General features: G+C 43.3%; 1 long non-coding RNA gene across 1 annotated transcript in view; it reads left to right on the forward strand.

Moving 5' to 3' along the window:
- Positions 1-16,927, forward strand: part of LOC123332896 — a 126,414-nt gene that overhangs the window by 67,543 nt on the left and 41,944 nt on the right. The window contains exon 3 of the long non-coding RNA XR_006640874.1: positions 8,389-8,532. This is a non-coding gene — a long non-coding RNA (uncharacterized LOC123332896). The remainder of the gene's footprint in view (positions 1-8,388; positions 8,533-16,927) is intronic.

Here is a 16,927-nt window from a genome sequence, read left to right on the forward strand (position 1 = left end):
TGAAGTATAATCAACTTAGATCAGTTTCCTAAATTCTAGGAGTCTTTTGGGCTCTGCTTAGGCTTTTCTCCCTCCATGTCATGACCTGGAAACTCTCTCAGGATAATATACTGGGGCAATGGTACGGTTCACTTCATTTCCCTCCATCTTTCAGGATCATTGTCCTTTATACATGATGTTCAGTTTCTTGAAAGGGTTTTTTTTTTTTTTTTCCATGCGCTTTGTCTTTTTGTTTTGTTTGGTTTGATTGTTTCAGGCAGGATGTTAAATCGTTGTTACTTTATCTTGGATAGAACTTGAATATAATTTTCTTATTTGTTAAGTATTTGCACATAACAGAGAACTTATCTGCAGGCAAAAGAGAACATCTAAGCTTTTAGTTAGCCCTTAGGTCATCAGTTCATGATCTCTGAGGGAGAAGATCACACGGACAGGCCAAAATCTCATTATGAGAAAAATGAGAAACTTCTTTCACATGAAGCAAGTCAGTATAAGCTGGTTTAGCTGAGAATAAAAAGATATTCTATGTTTTCAAGAAGAATGGAATTGGTGGTTGATGTCTCCCTCTATGTTGTAGGGTTGGCCAAGATTATTACCGCATTAAAAATTGTTCTGTTTAGACGGAGACCGAAGGCAATGGCAACCCACTCTAGTACTCTTGGAAAATCCCATGGACGGAGGAGCCTGGTAGGCTGCAGTCCATGGGGTCGCGAAGAATCGGACATGACTGAGTGACTTCACTTTCACTTTTTACTTTCATGCATTGGAGAAGGCAATGGCAACGCACTCCAGTGTTCTTGCCTGGAGAATCCCAGGGACGGGGGAGCCTGGTGGACTGCCGTCTATGGGGTCGTACAGAGTCAGACATGACTGAAGCGACTTAGCAGCAGCAGCAGCGGAGGTTGTATGTGTATAAAATAGTGTTGCCCGGTTCAGCAAATAGAAATACAGTGCATGTCTATCTATGGAGAACAGTATGGAGATTCCTTAAAAAAACTAAAAACAGAGCTACCATATAACTTCGCAACCCCACTCCAGATTGCATGTATCTGGAGAAAAACATGTTCCAAAAGAATACATGCACCCCAGTGTTCACTCAGCATTGTTTAAAATACCCAAGACATGGAAGCAATCTAAATGTCCATCAGTAGAGGGATGGATAAAGAAGATGTGGTATATATACAATGGAATATTACTCAGCCATTTAAAAGAATGAAATAATGCCATTTGCAGCAACATGGTGGACCTATAGACTGTCATACTGAATGAAGTCAGACAGGAAGATAAATATCATATGGTGTCTCTTATATATAAAATCTAAAAAGAAATGGTACAAAGGAACTTATTTACAAAACAAAACAGACTTGCAGACTTAGAAAAACAAAGTTATTGTTACCAGGAGGGAAGGGATAGTTAAGGACTTTAAGATGGACCTGACACACTGCTGTATTTAAAGTTGATAAGCAACGAGGACCTATTGTATAGCAGGCAACTCTGTTCAATATTGTGTTGCAGCCTGGATGAGAGGGAAGTTTGGAGGAGAAGGGATACGTGTGAATGTATGGCTGAGTCACTTAGCTATGCACCTGAAACTGTCACAATATTGTTAATTGGCTGTACTCCAATATAAAATACAAAGTTTAAAAAATAAAAAATGAGAGTTCAGAAAATACAGAACATGTTTAAATTTGAATTTAAAGTAACAAGAGATAAATCTTTACTAAGTATGTCCTATGTGTAATTTGGAACATAAACTAAAAAATTATTAGGTGTTTATCTTAAATTTAAATTTGACTGTATGCTCTGCATTTTTCCTGCCAACTCTAGATAAAACTACTCAGTGAAACTGGGAGAAGAACCCAAAGTAAGTCAGGGTGAGCTGGGTTAGGAATCAAAAATCCTGCTGTGACTATAATCATAAATGGGTTGTCATTGGCTTAGGTCTTGGGATTAGTCTGGTTTTGAAAGAAAGAACTGAAAACTAAGTAGCCCACAAAGCTCTCTTAATAATACGATCCCTTACATTTATATAACACATATACTTTTCCAAAGTACTCTCACAGTGCATTCTCTCACTTTATCCTCCAAACCACCAGAAGTTCAACTCATACTATCCATAGTTTGCAACCAGAAAACCCAAGGGCTAGAGAAAAGACACAATGGACATGAGTTTGAGCAAACTCCAGGAGACAGTGAAGGACAGGGAAGCCTGGTGTGGTGCAGTCCATGGGATCGCAGAGATTCATGACTGAACAACTGAGCAACAACAAGAGAACAGAGACTTTTCTGAAGTCCCCAAATGAGTTAATATTAAATCAAGACCTACGATCTTTTTTTTTTATGCTTGTAAAGGAGTTGACAGTCTTAAAGTAGAGGTGCAAAGGTTCAGACTCTGTGTGTGTGTGTGTGTATACATGGACAAATAGTTGTGACTGTCTGCCATTCCTAGCAAGGGAGGAAGAGGTTAATCTGCTTAATAGGTTCCTAATTCTGTGAGTTTAAGCCAAGCAACTCTTCCCATTCCCCATTTCATAGCTGAAATTTAATCAAAATCAGTGCTGGCCATCAGAGCTCAGGTGAAGGCAGCTCTTTGGGTCATACTCATTTGTCTTTTGTTCTTGCTTCTCCTTCTGTTACTGCCTCTCTTTGCCTCTTAGCGTTTGGAGTTATCTCCCATATCTGGATCCACAGAGACAAATTTCAGGTTCTTGGGTTTCATTGCTTTCATCCTTAAGATACAATTTGACTTGCTCTCACCCACTACAGCCATGGAATTAAAAGACACTCTTTGGAAGAAAAGCTATGACAAACCTAGACAGCATTTTCACAAAAGCAGAGACATCACTTTGCTGACAAAGTCCATATAGTCAAAGCTATGATTTTTCCAGTAGTCTTGTGTGGATGTGAGAGTTGGACCATAAAGAAGGCTGAGAGCCAAAGAATTGATGCTTTCAAATTGTGGTGCTGAAGAAAATTCTTGAGTCCCTTGGACTGCATGGAAATCAAACCAGTCAGTCCTAAAGGAAATCAACTCAATATTCATTGGAAAGACTGATGCTGAAGTTGAAGCTCCAATACTTTGGCCACCTGATGTGAAGAGCTGACTAAAATACCCTGATGATGGGAAAGATTGAGGGCATAAGGAGGAGGAGGTGATAAAGGATAAGATGGTTGGATGGCATCACTGATTCAATGGACATGAGTTGGACCAGACTCCAAGAGTCTGGTAGGACTGAAGGACAGGGAAGTCTGGTGTGCTGCAATTCATGAGGTTGCCAAGAGTCGGACATGCCTTAGTGATTAAACAACAACACCCTCTATTACTTCCTGGTCCTGCCATCTTGACTGAACTCCAGGTTTCTGAGATCCCAGCCTGCTGTTGACTTGATAAGTTGACATTTTAGCCAGGGTGGGGCTTTTGGAGGGAGAAGGTGGGTAGGAATCTTGAGTTGTGAGGTGGTGTTTTGGCAATAGTCGATTAGCTAGAGATCTTTAGAAAACCCGTCTGTTGGTTGTTTCTGAGAAGTGTGCTGTGCTGTTCTATATTTACTTTTCATCCTAGAGTGCTGTGATACAGTCCGTAGCTCTGGCAGGAACCCTTATGGTGACTGACTGTAAGTGTTGACTTAACCCACGAACATAGGGCCTCGAAAAATCATTTACCTCTTAAGCTGCCAGCAAATGTTTATTTAACACTTTAACTAATCTGTTTTCCATCTCTTTCTCTCTTGTTCTGCTTTTTGCTCTCTCCCGCACCCCTTTCTCCCTTTGCCTTCCACCCCCACCTTTCTCTTTCCAATCTAGAACTATTGGAATTGAAGTAAGGAACACATTGCAATACAGAAGACACAGATCCATCCAGTAATATGTTTTACTCTTTTCCAGTTCATATCACTTGTGCCAAAAACCTGTGACTAAGCCATACCTGAAACTATCCCTACTAACAATGCATTCTCATCAACTGCTTTGAGCTAAGGATGGAATAAACTGGCTTCTTGCATTGAAAATTTTCTACTGACCCTGATACTAAGAAAAAATACAGCAATTAGGGGTCATGAAGTGATCATTTGTATATTAGTCAAAGAAGCCCCCTTTGTTGACCTCCAAACCTAAAGATTTTAGGAGAAAATGATACAAGAGAGCCCCAACTTTGTGTCTTAATATCATGCACTTTGTTTTTTTAAAAAATAATTTTATTTATTTCTGGCTATGCTGGATCTTCATTGCTGTGTGGGCTTTTCTCTATGAGGTTGATGTTAGTGACTTCATCTTACAGATGGGGAAACTGAAGATTAAAGAGTTTAAAATACCGTGTTCAAGTTCAAATAGCTAATGAATGGCAGAGCTGGGACTCGATGTGATTCTCAGGTGGCCTCAACCTGCAACAGGTTGGAGCGGGGCTTGGGTTCCCAGCCAGAGACTGAGGCTAGGTTGTGGCTGTGAAAGCACTCGATCCGAGGCACTAGGCCCGTGGTCAGTGAAAGGGCCCTGGCCTTCAGTTTTGCAGAGAAGAATTTCCACCAAGATGGAAAGTAGTAAGGTAAGTAAAGTATTTATTAGGAGGAAAAAAGTGCAGTGCTTGTGGATAAATACACAGGGAGACTCACAGGGAGAGTCCCTGAGTTGCACCCACGTGGCAGTGTGAATTACTTATGTGGGGCATTTCTCCTGGTTTTCCTTCGGCCAATCATTCTGATTTGCCTGGTTCACAGTCTGTATTTAGTATACCTCAGGATCCTCTCATGTGTGCGCATGCATCTCTCAGTCAAGACGGATGCTACTGAAAAGCTGTCTGGTAGAACATCCCTTGTCATAACTCTCCTTTGGCCTCCAAGGAACCTTTCTGTACATGTGTGGTCAGGGAGGTCTCCTGACTTTGATAATGAGAAATACGGGGTCTGGGTGGGGCCCAGCCTCATCGCCTTAATTGTCCTGCTGTTCTCATCTCGGAGTTTCGGTCAATAGAGAATGAACTTCCAATTGCTTTAGTATGGTTGTGCCCATCTGCCTCCTGCCTCAAACTGTTTTGATTGCAAAGCCTATCTGTGGTATTTCCCCTGCCCTAATGCCATGGAGGCAGAATCCTGTCTGTTGTCTGGTTTGGGGTGATAGGAAGGGACTGGAAATGAAAGAGAAAAGTAAAAGCTTTAGATGTTGAGCAGGCAGTGGAATGAAGCAGCTACGAAGGAACTCAGCAAGGGCAAGGATAGAACTGGAAAGTAAGACAATCACAATGAGTGAAGCTGGAAAGCCTGATGCTTCTTATATTTTGACTTTGGGTCCCATGGTTGATGGAGAGTGGTCTGATGAGGGAGGCTACAGATTGGGGTGGGTCTTCCCAGTCATGCTTTGACTCCCACTTCTGGATCTGTCCTGCTAATAATGACCACTTCACACCTGACTTGGCTCCAGACCCCAGGACAACTCGCCAGCCTTGGTCAGCCCTGTGCTTACCCCAGCCTGTATAGCAGGACCAGGCAAAGTGGAATCAAAGACCGTAAGCCTATGAACAGAGGTGACAGCCTGGGATTTTAATTAGGCATTAGCAGGTTTGCAGAAAAGGCATCTTTTTCATTCAAGGAGTCCTTTTTACTATTGTGAGCAACCTACCCTGGTTGGCAGCTGTCTAGTTTGCATAAGCTTGAGGCTGGCCTCAGATAAAATTATGCAGGTGATGTTAGCCCCATGGATGCTCATATTTAGGTTTTCTGACTTCCTCTGCAGTTCCTTTCTCAGGAGAAGGATATGCCTCTTCCTTCTCCCTCTCCCCCCATCATGTACTTCCTGGCTGAGATGTGAAATGGAGTCCACAGATGGCTTGGAGGAGCCCCAGTGGTCTTGAACTTGGCTCTCGAAGCTGGAACGGGAGGATTCCGGCTCTGCCCTGAATGGCTAACAAATCTCAGCTCTGCTTGTAGGGCTCAGGGTTGCGTTGTTCTCTGCTTCTGGGCTTTAGGCAGTGTCTTGAGAACCATGTGGCTGCAAGAGAGGAAACAGGTGGACACCATGTGGGCTGGAGGAAGCGCAGGGTCACCAACTCCCTCTGAGGCCCTGGAGGCAATTGCTCCCTTTGGAGAACGGTGTGTTAAATCATAAGATCACTGAAATGTCAGGCTGCAGAGAGGAAAGTTAGACCGGGGATAGCTAGGTTTGTGACGAGGAACCAATTTAGCACCAGTCAGGGTCACTTTTCAGTTCTCAGTGATAAGTTAGATGTTGGAAGAAAAGCATTGTAATTGAACACTGTAATTGACACCAGGCAGATTACACTGCCCTCTCTGTCTTGGTAGTGCTTTTCTAGAGCCATGTTACTGGATAGCTGGAAAAGACCACCTGGTCTCTTGTCTGGTGCTGAAGGGGCTCTCTGTCAATGTTTATTGAATCTCACTGCATTTTATGGGCAGAGTCCTGAATGGCTCGGTGGTAAAGTATCCGCCTACAATGCAGGAGACACAGGAGATGTGAGTTCAATCCCTGGGTCAGGAAGATCCCCTGGAGAAGGATTGTATAGCGGAGGGCAGTCACCTGCCCGAGCTTGTGCTGTATATTAGTACTGGAGGAGTGGGTCCTAAGCAAGGATGCCTTCCCTATGGAGGAATATTGAATTCTGCATCTGCCTGTAAATCTGAATCTGTCATAAATATGATTGCCAGAATGAGTCAAGTGGATCAGTCAGTTCAGTTCAGTCTCTCCGCAGTGGACTGCAGTATGCCAGGCTTCCTTGTCCATCATCATCTCCTGGACTTTGCTCAAACTCATGTCTGCTGAGTTGGTGATGCCATCCAACCATCTCATCCTCTGTTGTCCCCTTCTCCTCCTGCCTTCAGTCTTGCCCACCATCAGGGTCTTTCCCAATGAGTCAATTCTTCACATCAGGTGGCCAAAGTATTGGAGCTTCAGCTCTAGCATCAGTCCTTCCAATGAATATTCAGGACTGATTTCCTTTAGGATTGAGGGGTTTGATCTCCTTGCTGTCCAAGGGACTTTCAAGAGTCTTCTCCAGCACCACAGTTCACAAGCATCAATTCTTTGGTGCTCATCTTTCTTTATGGTCTAACTCTCACATCCATACATGACCATTGGAAAAACCATAGCTTTGACTAGACGAACGTTTGTCGGCAAAGTAACATCTCTGCTTTTTAGTATGCTGTCTAGGTTGGTCATAGCTTTTCTTCCAAGGAGCAAGCATCTGTAAATAAGAATTTCACACTTCACAAGTTATTTTCCTATGGATTTGTTATTTAGAGATAATCTATCTTATTTAAAACATCCTTCACAGTAATAAGCATGTGGATCTCTAAGCCCCTCTCCCTTAGCTTCTCTGCCAGGTTTTGGTTTTTGGTGTTTATTACTCTACAAACATTGCATAGTCTATGGGATCTATGTATTTGTTGGGGAGGCAGGTAGTTTAATAGAAAGAGAAAAGGATGAGGAACTGAGTAGTCCTGGGCTTCAAATCTTGTCTCCACTACTGATTAAACAGATAACCTCTGGCTGGTTACTTAATTTCTCAGAATTTCTGTTTTCCTATCTGTGAAATGAGAGATAGGAAGGACAGTTTTCATGGGTTACTATGAGGATTAAACTGGATAATACATATAATACATGCTTAGCCTGGCATCTAGTGCCTAGCAAGTTCTCAATAAAGGTTTTGTGTGAGTGTGTGTTTATGCTTAGTCTGTCTGACTCTTTGCAACCCTATGGACTGTAACCTGCCAAATGGACAAGCTCCTCTGTCCATGGGATTTGTCAGGCAAGAATACTGGAGTGGGTTGCCATTTCCTTCTCCAGGAGATCTTCCCAACCCAGGGATCAAACCTGCGTCTCCTGCTTTGGAAGGCGGGTTCTTTACTACTGAGCCACCTAGAAATCCAATAAATGTTATTGATATTTAAATCTTAATTTGAACAATACTCAGCATTAGTTTTCTTTCACTTGTAGGATATTCTGTTTTCAAAGTGGAACCTCCCTATCCATTCCCCTCCACCGCTTTTAAAATAAATAACCAAATAGCCATTGCTTTGTAAAGTTGAATGTTCATATTGGCTGACATATATGGAAATACACATCTGTATTTTAAATTAGATCACCTGGTGTTTATAGCCTCTCTGGGGTATACAGAGGACTTTTACATCAGTTTAGTATTTTTTTTTATAAGCTCATTAGTTTTCACAGCATTCTTATGAGACAGGGATTAGACATATTGTTCATGCATTAATGAAAGTACAGAGAGGTTTCGGCACTGGTCCAACATCACAGAAAAAACCCTGACAGCCAGGAATAGTGTGGCCATGTCCATGCTGGAAACTCAGCACCATCTTGCTCTCAGCTGACAGCATGCTCTGTGTTCACGGCTTTTCTCCTCTGCTTGTGTTGTGTGTATTGTAGGTCCTCTGTGGTACACATGGAGTATGAAGGAAGCATAGGGAGGCCCTACCAGACATGGACCACTGACCATTCCCACCACCCCTCCCCCATGCCACTTCCAACTAGGTGAGAAGGAAGGGACCTCCTGGAGGAGCACTGCTGAAGGTAAATGATATCTGTGAAATACCCAGCTTTTTTTGCTTCCACTTTCCATGCCCTTTTGCCTTTCATGATGTCTTTTTTTTTCTTTTTTTTAACCCTTCTGGAGCCAAGTTCTTTTCTTCCTTTTACACTTGGTTTCTAGGAAAGGTGTTCTCTATTCCTTCCTCTTTGTTATAGCACCTTAAATCTCATTCGGAACAAAAGACATCAAGTTCTATTGCATAACCAAAGGCATTTCAGCATTGATATGATGTGGTACATATTCTGGGGCCAGTGTGCCATTCCCTGTGTTTCTAAAATCAAGTTATAAAGGTGGGGACCTTTCCACCTCTGGGTGAGGAGTGCTGATTGAAATCAGGCTGTCAGATTTAGGCTCCAGTTGCCTTGCTCAGCTGGACATAAGCTCCCACTGTGGCAGAAGAGGTCTGGTCTTCTTAGGCAGCCTTGACACTCTTGAATGACCACGTGACCACCTGCTCCCATGTTTGGTCTCCCTGATCATGCTGGCCATCTCAGACCCTGGGGTTGGCTCATGAACTCTTTCCTCCTCAATGTTTTCTGCAAAGATTTCCTGTCTTTTGTTGCCATGCCTGCTAACTGAGGACCTGGGAACAATCCTAAATCTCTTTTGGCAGCTTTCACTATGTTTTGGTTTCCTTCTTCTAGATTCTTGGCAGCCTAGCCTTGCACCAGCTCTGATTTGGGGCTTAAACATTTCCCTTGGTGTTGACTGTTTAGATTTTTTTAATTAAAAAAATTTTTATTTATTTATTGAATAATTTTTGGCTGTACTGGGTCTTCGTTCCTGTACAGGGGCTTTCTCTGGTTGCAGCCAGTGAGGGCTACTTTTCATTGTGGTTCACTGGCTTCTCATGGCAGTGGCTTCTCTTATTGTGGATCACAGGCTGTAGGGCACATGGGCTCAGTTTGGGTGACATCCTGAGAAGTAGAGAGAGCTAGGGAGGGGGCCTCAAGCAGGAGGAGCAAGAGTGAAGCAGTGTAGCATGTGTTGTACAAGAAAGCATGGCTTGGTGTTGGACAGAACTGGGTTCAAAGTGTTAGTGGGTTCTGGTACTTATGGAATGTCTATGTGGGCTTTATGTATGTTTTCATTACAGTGATTCTATTGCAGAGTTTTAGGGCTTTCCAGGCAGTACAGTAGTAAAGACTCTGTCTGTCACTGCAGGAGACAAAGGAAACACGAGTTCAATCCCTGGGTTGGGAAGATCCCCTGGAGCAGGAAATGGAAACTCACTCCAGTATTCTTGCCTGGAAAATTCCATGGACAGAGGAGTCTGGAGGGTTACAGTCCATGGGGTTGTGAAGAGTTGGACATGACTGAGAACTCACACACATACACATGTTGCAGAGTTTGGGTCAAACAAGAGAGGTGCACATATACACACACACAAAGAATCCACAGGATGGGACTTCCCTAGTGGTCCAGTCGTTAGTACTCTGTCCTTCCAGTGCAAGGGGTGCAAGTTTGATCCCTGGTGTGGGATCTAAGATCTCACATGCTGCACAGCCAAAAATAAATTAAAATTAACAAAAAAAAATTAACAGGAAACTCTTTTCTCTTCCCTCAAACTACATACAAAATTGACGGTGTGGTTGTATATGCATGTATACGTGTGCACATATTTAGTTTCGAAAGCCCTCTTTTTAATCATAAACATAGCAAAGTCTCCATAGAAGTTGTTTTTTAATATAAAAGAGGCAGCTTCTGAAAAATGTATGACTATTGCTCTGAGAGTGAGAAATTGTCAGAAAGTTTCTTGGGCAGATCCCTTAAATTCTCTGAACCTCGCTTTCTTATCTGTAACATGGGGATAACGTGACTTACTTATCAGTGTTGTTGGTACTATTAATAAATGAAAGTGAAAGTGAGAGTTGCTCAGTCATGTCCGACTCTTTGTGACCCTGTGGACTGTAGCTTGCCTGGCTCCTCTGTCCATGGAATTCTCTAGGCAAGAATACTGGAGTAGGTTGCCATTTGCTTCTCCATGGGGTCTTCCTGACCCAGGGTTCAAACCTGGATCTCCTATATTGCAGGCAGACTTTTCACCATCTGAGCCACTAGGAAACAGTATGTATGAGAGCAACCAGTACAGCTCCTGCTGTAGGTTCTCAAAAGTGTGCATTTTTCTGTCATTCCATGCCTTTTATGTCATCATGCTGCCTGAAATGTGGGTTTACTTAGGTAGGTTGGAAAAACCCAGAGAGAAAAGTTTCCATTTCTGCTCCAACCTCTTCCCTGGTCAATTGCACAAAGCTGAGCTCTGAGGATGCTTCCTCTACTTATATGTGCCTGTCCTCCCTGGGCTCAGGCTTGAGTGTCTCAAGTGCTAGAACTTGCACACCAGGCTAATGATGAGTTTTCTTGCCCCTGATAAAACAGCCTGGGGATGTAAAGTGATGTCAGCCCCTTCCCCTCCAAGCACCCTGTGTCCCTCCTCTTTTTGCCTTGTGATGATGAATTCCAGTCATTGGTAGTCTTGTGCATTTAACATGAAGCATTGTTATGGGAACTCTTGATTTATACTGAGTATAAGGAGACCTTGTATATTGTCACCCTGCTTATTTAATTTACATGCAGAGTACATCATGAGAAACACTGGACTGGAAGAAGCACAAGCTGGATTCAAGATTGCTGGGAGAAATATCAATAACCTCAGATACGCAGATAACACCACCCTTAGGGCAGAAAGTGAAGAGGAACTAAAAAGCCTCTTGATGAGAGTGAAAGAGGAGAGTGAAAAAATTGGCTTCAAGCTCAACATTCAGAAAACGAAGATCATGGCATCTGGTCCCATCACTTCATGGGAAATAGATGGGGAAACAGTGGAAACAGTATCAGACTTTATTTTTAGGGGCTCCAAAATCACTGCAGATGGTGACTGCAGCCATGAAATTAAAAGACGCTTACTCCTTGGAAGAAAAGTTATGACCAACCTAGATAGCATATTGAAAAGCAGAGACATTACTTTGCCAACAAAGGTCCGTCTAGTCAAGGCTATGGGTTTTCCAGTAGTCATGTATGGATGTGAGAGTTGGACTGTGAAGAAAGCTGAGTGCCAAAGAATTGATGCTTTAGAACTGTGGTGTTGGAGAAGACTCTTGAGAGTCCCTTGGACTGCAAGGAGATCCAACCAGTCCATTCTGAAGGAGATCAGCCCTGGGATTTCTTTGAAAGGAATGATGCTAAAGCTGAAACTCCAGTACTTTGGCCACCTCATGCAAAGAGTTGACTCATTGGAAAAGACTGTGATGCTGGGAGGGATTGGGGGCAAGAGGAGAAGGGGACAACAGAGGATGAGATGGCTGGATGGCATGACCGACTCGATGGACGTGAGTTTGAGTGAACTCCGGAAGATGGTGGTGGACAGGGAGGCCTGGCGTGCTGCGATTCATGGGGTCGCGAAGAGTCGGACACGACTAAGCGACTGATCTGATCTGATCTGATAAGGAGACCTGATGTTGGGTGTAGTTTAAGCTCTTAAGTAGTACTCATTCACTCTTGTTAATCAGATATGCTTGTGTGCTTATGAGGCTATATCTTGTTCCAGCTCAAGAACCATGGTTCCTGTCCAAAGATCTTTGTTTTAGGATTTCCATCTTAGGACTTGAACCTCTGCTAACAAGATGCAATCATTGTCCCTGGTCTTGATTCCTATTTTCCCCCTTATGTTTGATGTAGATGCTTCATGAGGTGCCATCATTTTTCTTTAGTAACTCAAAGTGCTGTTGATCATTGTCCAGGTACCAATCCTGTGATCCTTTATATTGGATGGCCAGGATTCTTCAATTCTGTCTTTAGCTGAGTCCATGGATCTAGGCCTTTTATGGGTCAAAATCTACCTAATCACTTGCCACAAATGCCTGGGGCTGGAAGTATCTCTAGACTCCAAACTCTAATTCTGACTCAGCAGAGACTTTGATATAGAAGGTTGGCTAGAGAACTGTGATGCTGGAGAAGACTCAAGAGTCTCTTGCACAGCAAGGAGATCAAACCAGTCAATCCTAAAGGAAATCAACCCTGAATATTCATTGGAAGGACTGATGCTGAAGGGGAAGCTCTGATACTTTGGCCATGTGATATGAAGAGTCTATTCATTAGAAAAGAGCCTGATACTGGGAAGGATTGAGGGCAAGAGGAGGAGGGAGCAACAGAGCATGGAGATAGTTGGATGGCATCACTGACTCCATGGACATGAGTTTGAGCAAACTCTGGGAGATAGTGAAGGACAGGAAAACCTGACATGCTGCAGTCCATGGGATCGCAAACAGACATGACTGAGTGAGCAAGAAGGGGCTGGGCTGATGGAGAGCTAAGGAGAAGTGAAGCCTGTTGCTGCTGCTGCTGCTAAGTCGCTTTAGTCGTGTCCGACTCTGTCTGACCCCATAGATGGCAGCTCACCAGGCTCCCATGTCCCTGGGATTCTCCAGGCAGGAACACTGGAGTGGCTTGCCATTTCCTTCTCCAATGCATGAAAGTGAAAAGTGAAAGTGAAGTCGCTCAGTCGTGTCCAACTCTTAACGACCCCCTGGACTGCAGCCTACCAGGCTCCTCTGTCCATGGGATTTTCCAGGCAAGAGTACTGGAGTGGGGTGCCATTGCCTTCTCCGAAGTGAAGCCTAGACCTGCTGAAAATTCCAGGTGCTTCTGATACAGATGGTTAGTTCATGGATCATTTACTCTGAGAAACACTGACTAACATTGAAGACATCTGATTTTCATATAAAGGGGAATGTTGTCGTGTTGGCTAACAGAGCTTTAAACCACAGGTAAGAAGGACTTGTTTTAAATCAGAGATTCTTTGGGGGACTGAAAACAGTTTAATTTCCTAAGTAAGCTAAACTTTCTTCCCGTAAGTTTGTCTATCGTAAGCATATTTCTTCAGTGGAGACTCAGAGGTGAATTTCAGGCCATGCTTTGTAAAATAACTTTAAAATCTGAATTTGTTCAGGGCTGTGTTTATGAACTATGCCTGAGCTTACAAAGTATAAAATGTATTCTCATTAGGTACCATTGTCCACTTTACCCACCCCCTCCAATCCTTGCCCTTAATCTGCCCCAATCTCCTGCCAGCTCCCAATAAATGTGAGTAATATCTTTCCAATAAGTGCTTCATGGGTGATCTTTCTCTAAGCCATATTTTTAGCAGAAGAGATGAAAGGAGCCTGAAAAATTAAAATCAAGATAAGCAGTCTCTCTCTTGGAATGTTATTAAGAGGATATGGCCATTTAAAAGTACTTTCCCTTCTTCTTCTCCAAGTTTGACATCTGAAGTCATGGAAGATACTATCACACCTTGCTTATTAACATTAACAGAGTCACCTGTTTCGAAAGGTCCAGAACATTAACCTTAAATGAAAAGAAATGGAACAAAAGGGAAGATAAAGGGAGACTGGGTTTTGGCAGCGATTGATGCAGGCTCTCAGCCAGGCCCCTTCAGCTACTCTGTTAAATGGCCCCATGAATTTATTTTACAGGGAGATCATTTCCACTATCTGAGTGTACCGAGTCTGCTGTTGTTCAGACAAGATTCAGAAGTTCAGTTAAGTTATATAATGTGTTGATCTTCCAGGAGAACAAGGGAGGGGCATAGCAAGTTAGCGAAGGGAATAGATAGTAAAGATGATCAGGAGTGGCTGTTGGAGCCCAACAGGACTTGTGGAGAAGGGTTAGAGGATTCAAGAGAAGTTGGACTGAGGATTAGACACACTGAAGGCCACTGAGCCTGAGGCCAAGGGTGTGCGCTGGCAGAGCCCAGTTCTTGCAGGAAAGGCAAGGTGAAGCAGATCGGGGAAAGGTGGGTCTTACAGCAGTTGGCAGAAGGCTTAGGGCAAACACTGTCGCTAATTTCATTTCTTTGCACTGAGTCCTGGGTTTATCAAATACTACTTCCCTAGTGGCTCAGATGGTAAAGAATCTGCCTGCAATGTGGGAGACCAAGGCTTGATCCCTGGGTTGGGAAGATCCCATGGAGAAGGAAATGGTGACCCATTCCAGTAGTTTTGCCTGGGAAATCCCATAGACAGAGGAGCCTGGTGGGTTGTAGTCCATGGGGTTTCAAAGAGTTGGACACTACTGAACGACTAACACTCACTCACTACTGGGCTTATCATCTTATTTCTTGTTGTTACAGGTTGAATGTTCCTGAAGGATGGTTGGTGTGGGGGAGAAGAGAGGATGGTGATAAACTTACAGCCCAGATTTTATAAGATATGCAGATTCCTAGTGTCCTTCCCTGACTTCATAACCCGCTTGTCAAACCATGTGTCCTGATGTGAGGGGTAGAAGACCCTCATGCTTTACTTCTCTGATAGAAACCCAGAGGGGCTTTGGGTTTCTGTAAAACTTCACTTCCAGGTCTGCTTTGTGGTCTCTAGAGTCTAATGAGACAAGTGGTTTTAGTTCACTAGAAGGTTAGAATAGCTTGTTCTTCTGTTGAATAACGAGGACTTAAAGAATGGGTTTGATGGAAAGTGCAATAGGTGTTTTTGCTCTGATTTCTGAGCACAGACGAGTTTTGTTTGCTGATAGCTCAGTTGGTAAACAATCTACCTTTCATGCAGGAGACCCTGATTCTGTTCCTGGGTTGGGAAGATACCCTGGAGAAGGGAAAGGCTACCCATTCCAGTATTCTGGCCTCCAGTATTCTTGGGCTTCCCTTGTGGCTCAGCTGGTAAAGAATCTGCCTGCAATGCGGGAGACCTGGGTTCGATCCCTGGGTTGGGAAGATCCCCTGGAGAAGAGAAGGGCTACCCACTCCAGTATTCTGGCCTGGAGAAGTCCATGGGGTCCCAAAAGGTCAGACATGACTGAGTGACTTTCACTTTCATTTTCTGAGCATAGAACTCCCCTCCAGCAAGCTGCAAATGGTTCACCTCTGGTCACTGAACCATAGGGTTAGGAGGGGACAAAGATCAAGTGTGAATCCACTTTCCCATTTGGGAAAACAGTTTAAAGTATGTGCCATCCTGATGGCTTCATCATTGGATGAAAGGGACAGCAAATTTGTACCCCAGCAGGAAGTGTTTTTCATTCATACCTGTGGTGGATTCGTTTTGATGTTTGGCAAAACTAATACAGTGTTTCAGGTTTAAAAAAAAAAAAAAAAAAAGGAAAACAACAACAACAACAAAAACCCACTAACTGTTATCATTTTGTAGAGGTGAAAGGTGTTGTAAGTCCTGGACTGTGATGAATACAGAGCCTGGCACTTAGTAGGAGCTGGATGATGATGTTGTGTGATGTATGAATTGCCTTGACTTTGAATTGCATGATTCAGCAGTTTTCTTGGGAAAGACCTATCTCTTAAATTAAAATTATTAGATGTATTTATGGGGAGCTAGTAATCACATGTGACAAGGGAGTTTTCTATTTAAAAGAGGACTTCTGTATAAATATCTGTGGTGAGATATTGTATAAATATGGTAAAATATTTATGGTGAGAACGTGGTATCAACATATTCAGTTCAGTTCAGTCGCTCAGTTGTGTCCAACTCTTTGCAACCCCATGAATCACAGCACGCCAGGCCTCCCTGTCCATCACCAACTCCCAGAGTTCACCCAGACTCATGTCCATCGAGTCAGTGATGCCATCCAGCCATCTCATCCTCTGTCCCTTTCTCCTCCTGCCCCCAATCCCTCCCAGCATCACAGTCTTTTCCAATGAGTCAACTCTTCGCATGAGTTGGCCAAAGTACTGGAGTTTCCGCTTTAGCATCATTCCTTCCAAAGAAATCCCAGGGTGATCTCCTTCAGAATGGACTGGTTGGATCTCCTTGCAGTCCAAGGGACTCTCAAGAGTCTTCTCCAACACCACAGTTCAAAAGCATCAATTCTTCGGCACTCAGCCTTCTTCACAGTCCAACTTTCACATCCATACATGACCACAGGAAAAAGAGACGAACCTTTGCTGGCAAAGTAATGTCTCTTCTTCAACATATTAGGCCTTTTAAATTTCACAGTAATGAGTGATTGTATAAGCCTAATTTTTTATTCTGGCTCCTGAAAAGTTATTCTTATCCTACATTAAAGATGTGTGTGCTCAGTCACTCAGTCATGTCTGACTCTTTATGAGCTCCCTGGACTGTAATCAGCCAGGCTTCTCTGTACATGGAATTTTCCAGGCAAGGATACTGGAGTGGGTTGCCATTTACTTCTCCAGGGGATCTTCCCAGACCCAGGGATCAAGCATGTGTCTCTTGTGTCTCCTTCATTGGCAGACACATTCTTTGCCATTGTGCCCATTGAAAAAATATTGAAAATATAGAAAAACCTCCAAAAAACAGAGTCAAAATGGCAGTACTCTAAGAAACAAAAATAATCACAGTTAATATCTTATTATGTAAACTTCTAGTCTGATATATGCATATTTATGGGTAC

This window comes from Bubalus bubalis, chromosome 3 (assembly GCF_019923935.1).
Source record: "Bubalus bubalis isolate 160015118507 breed Murrah chromosome 3, NDDB_SH_1, whole genome shotgun sequence".
Classification (NCBI taxonomy): Eukaryota; Metazoa; Chordata; class Mammalia; order Artiodactyla; family Bovidae; genus Bubalus; species Bubalus bubalis.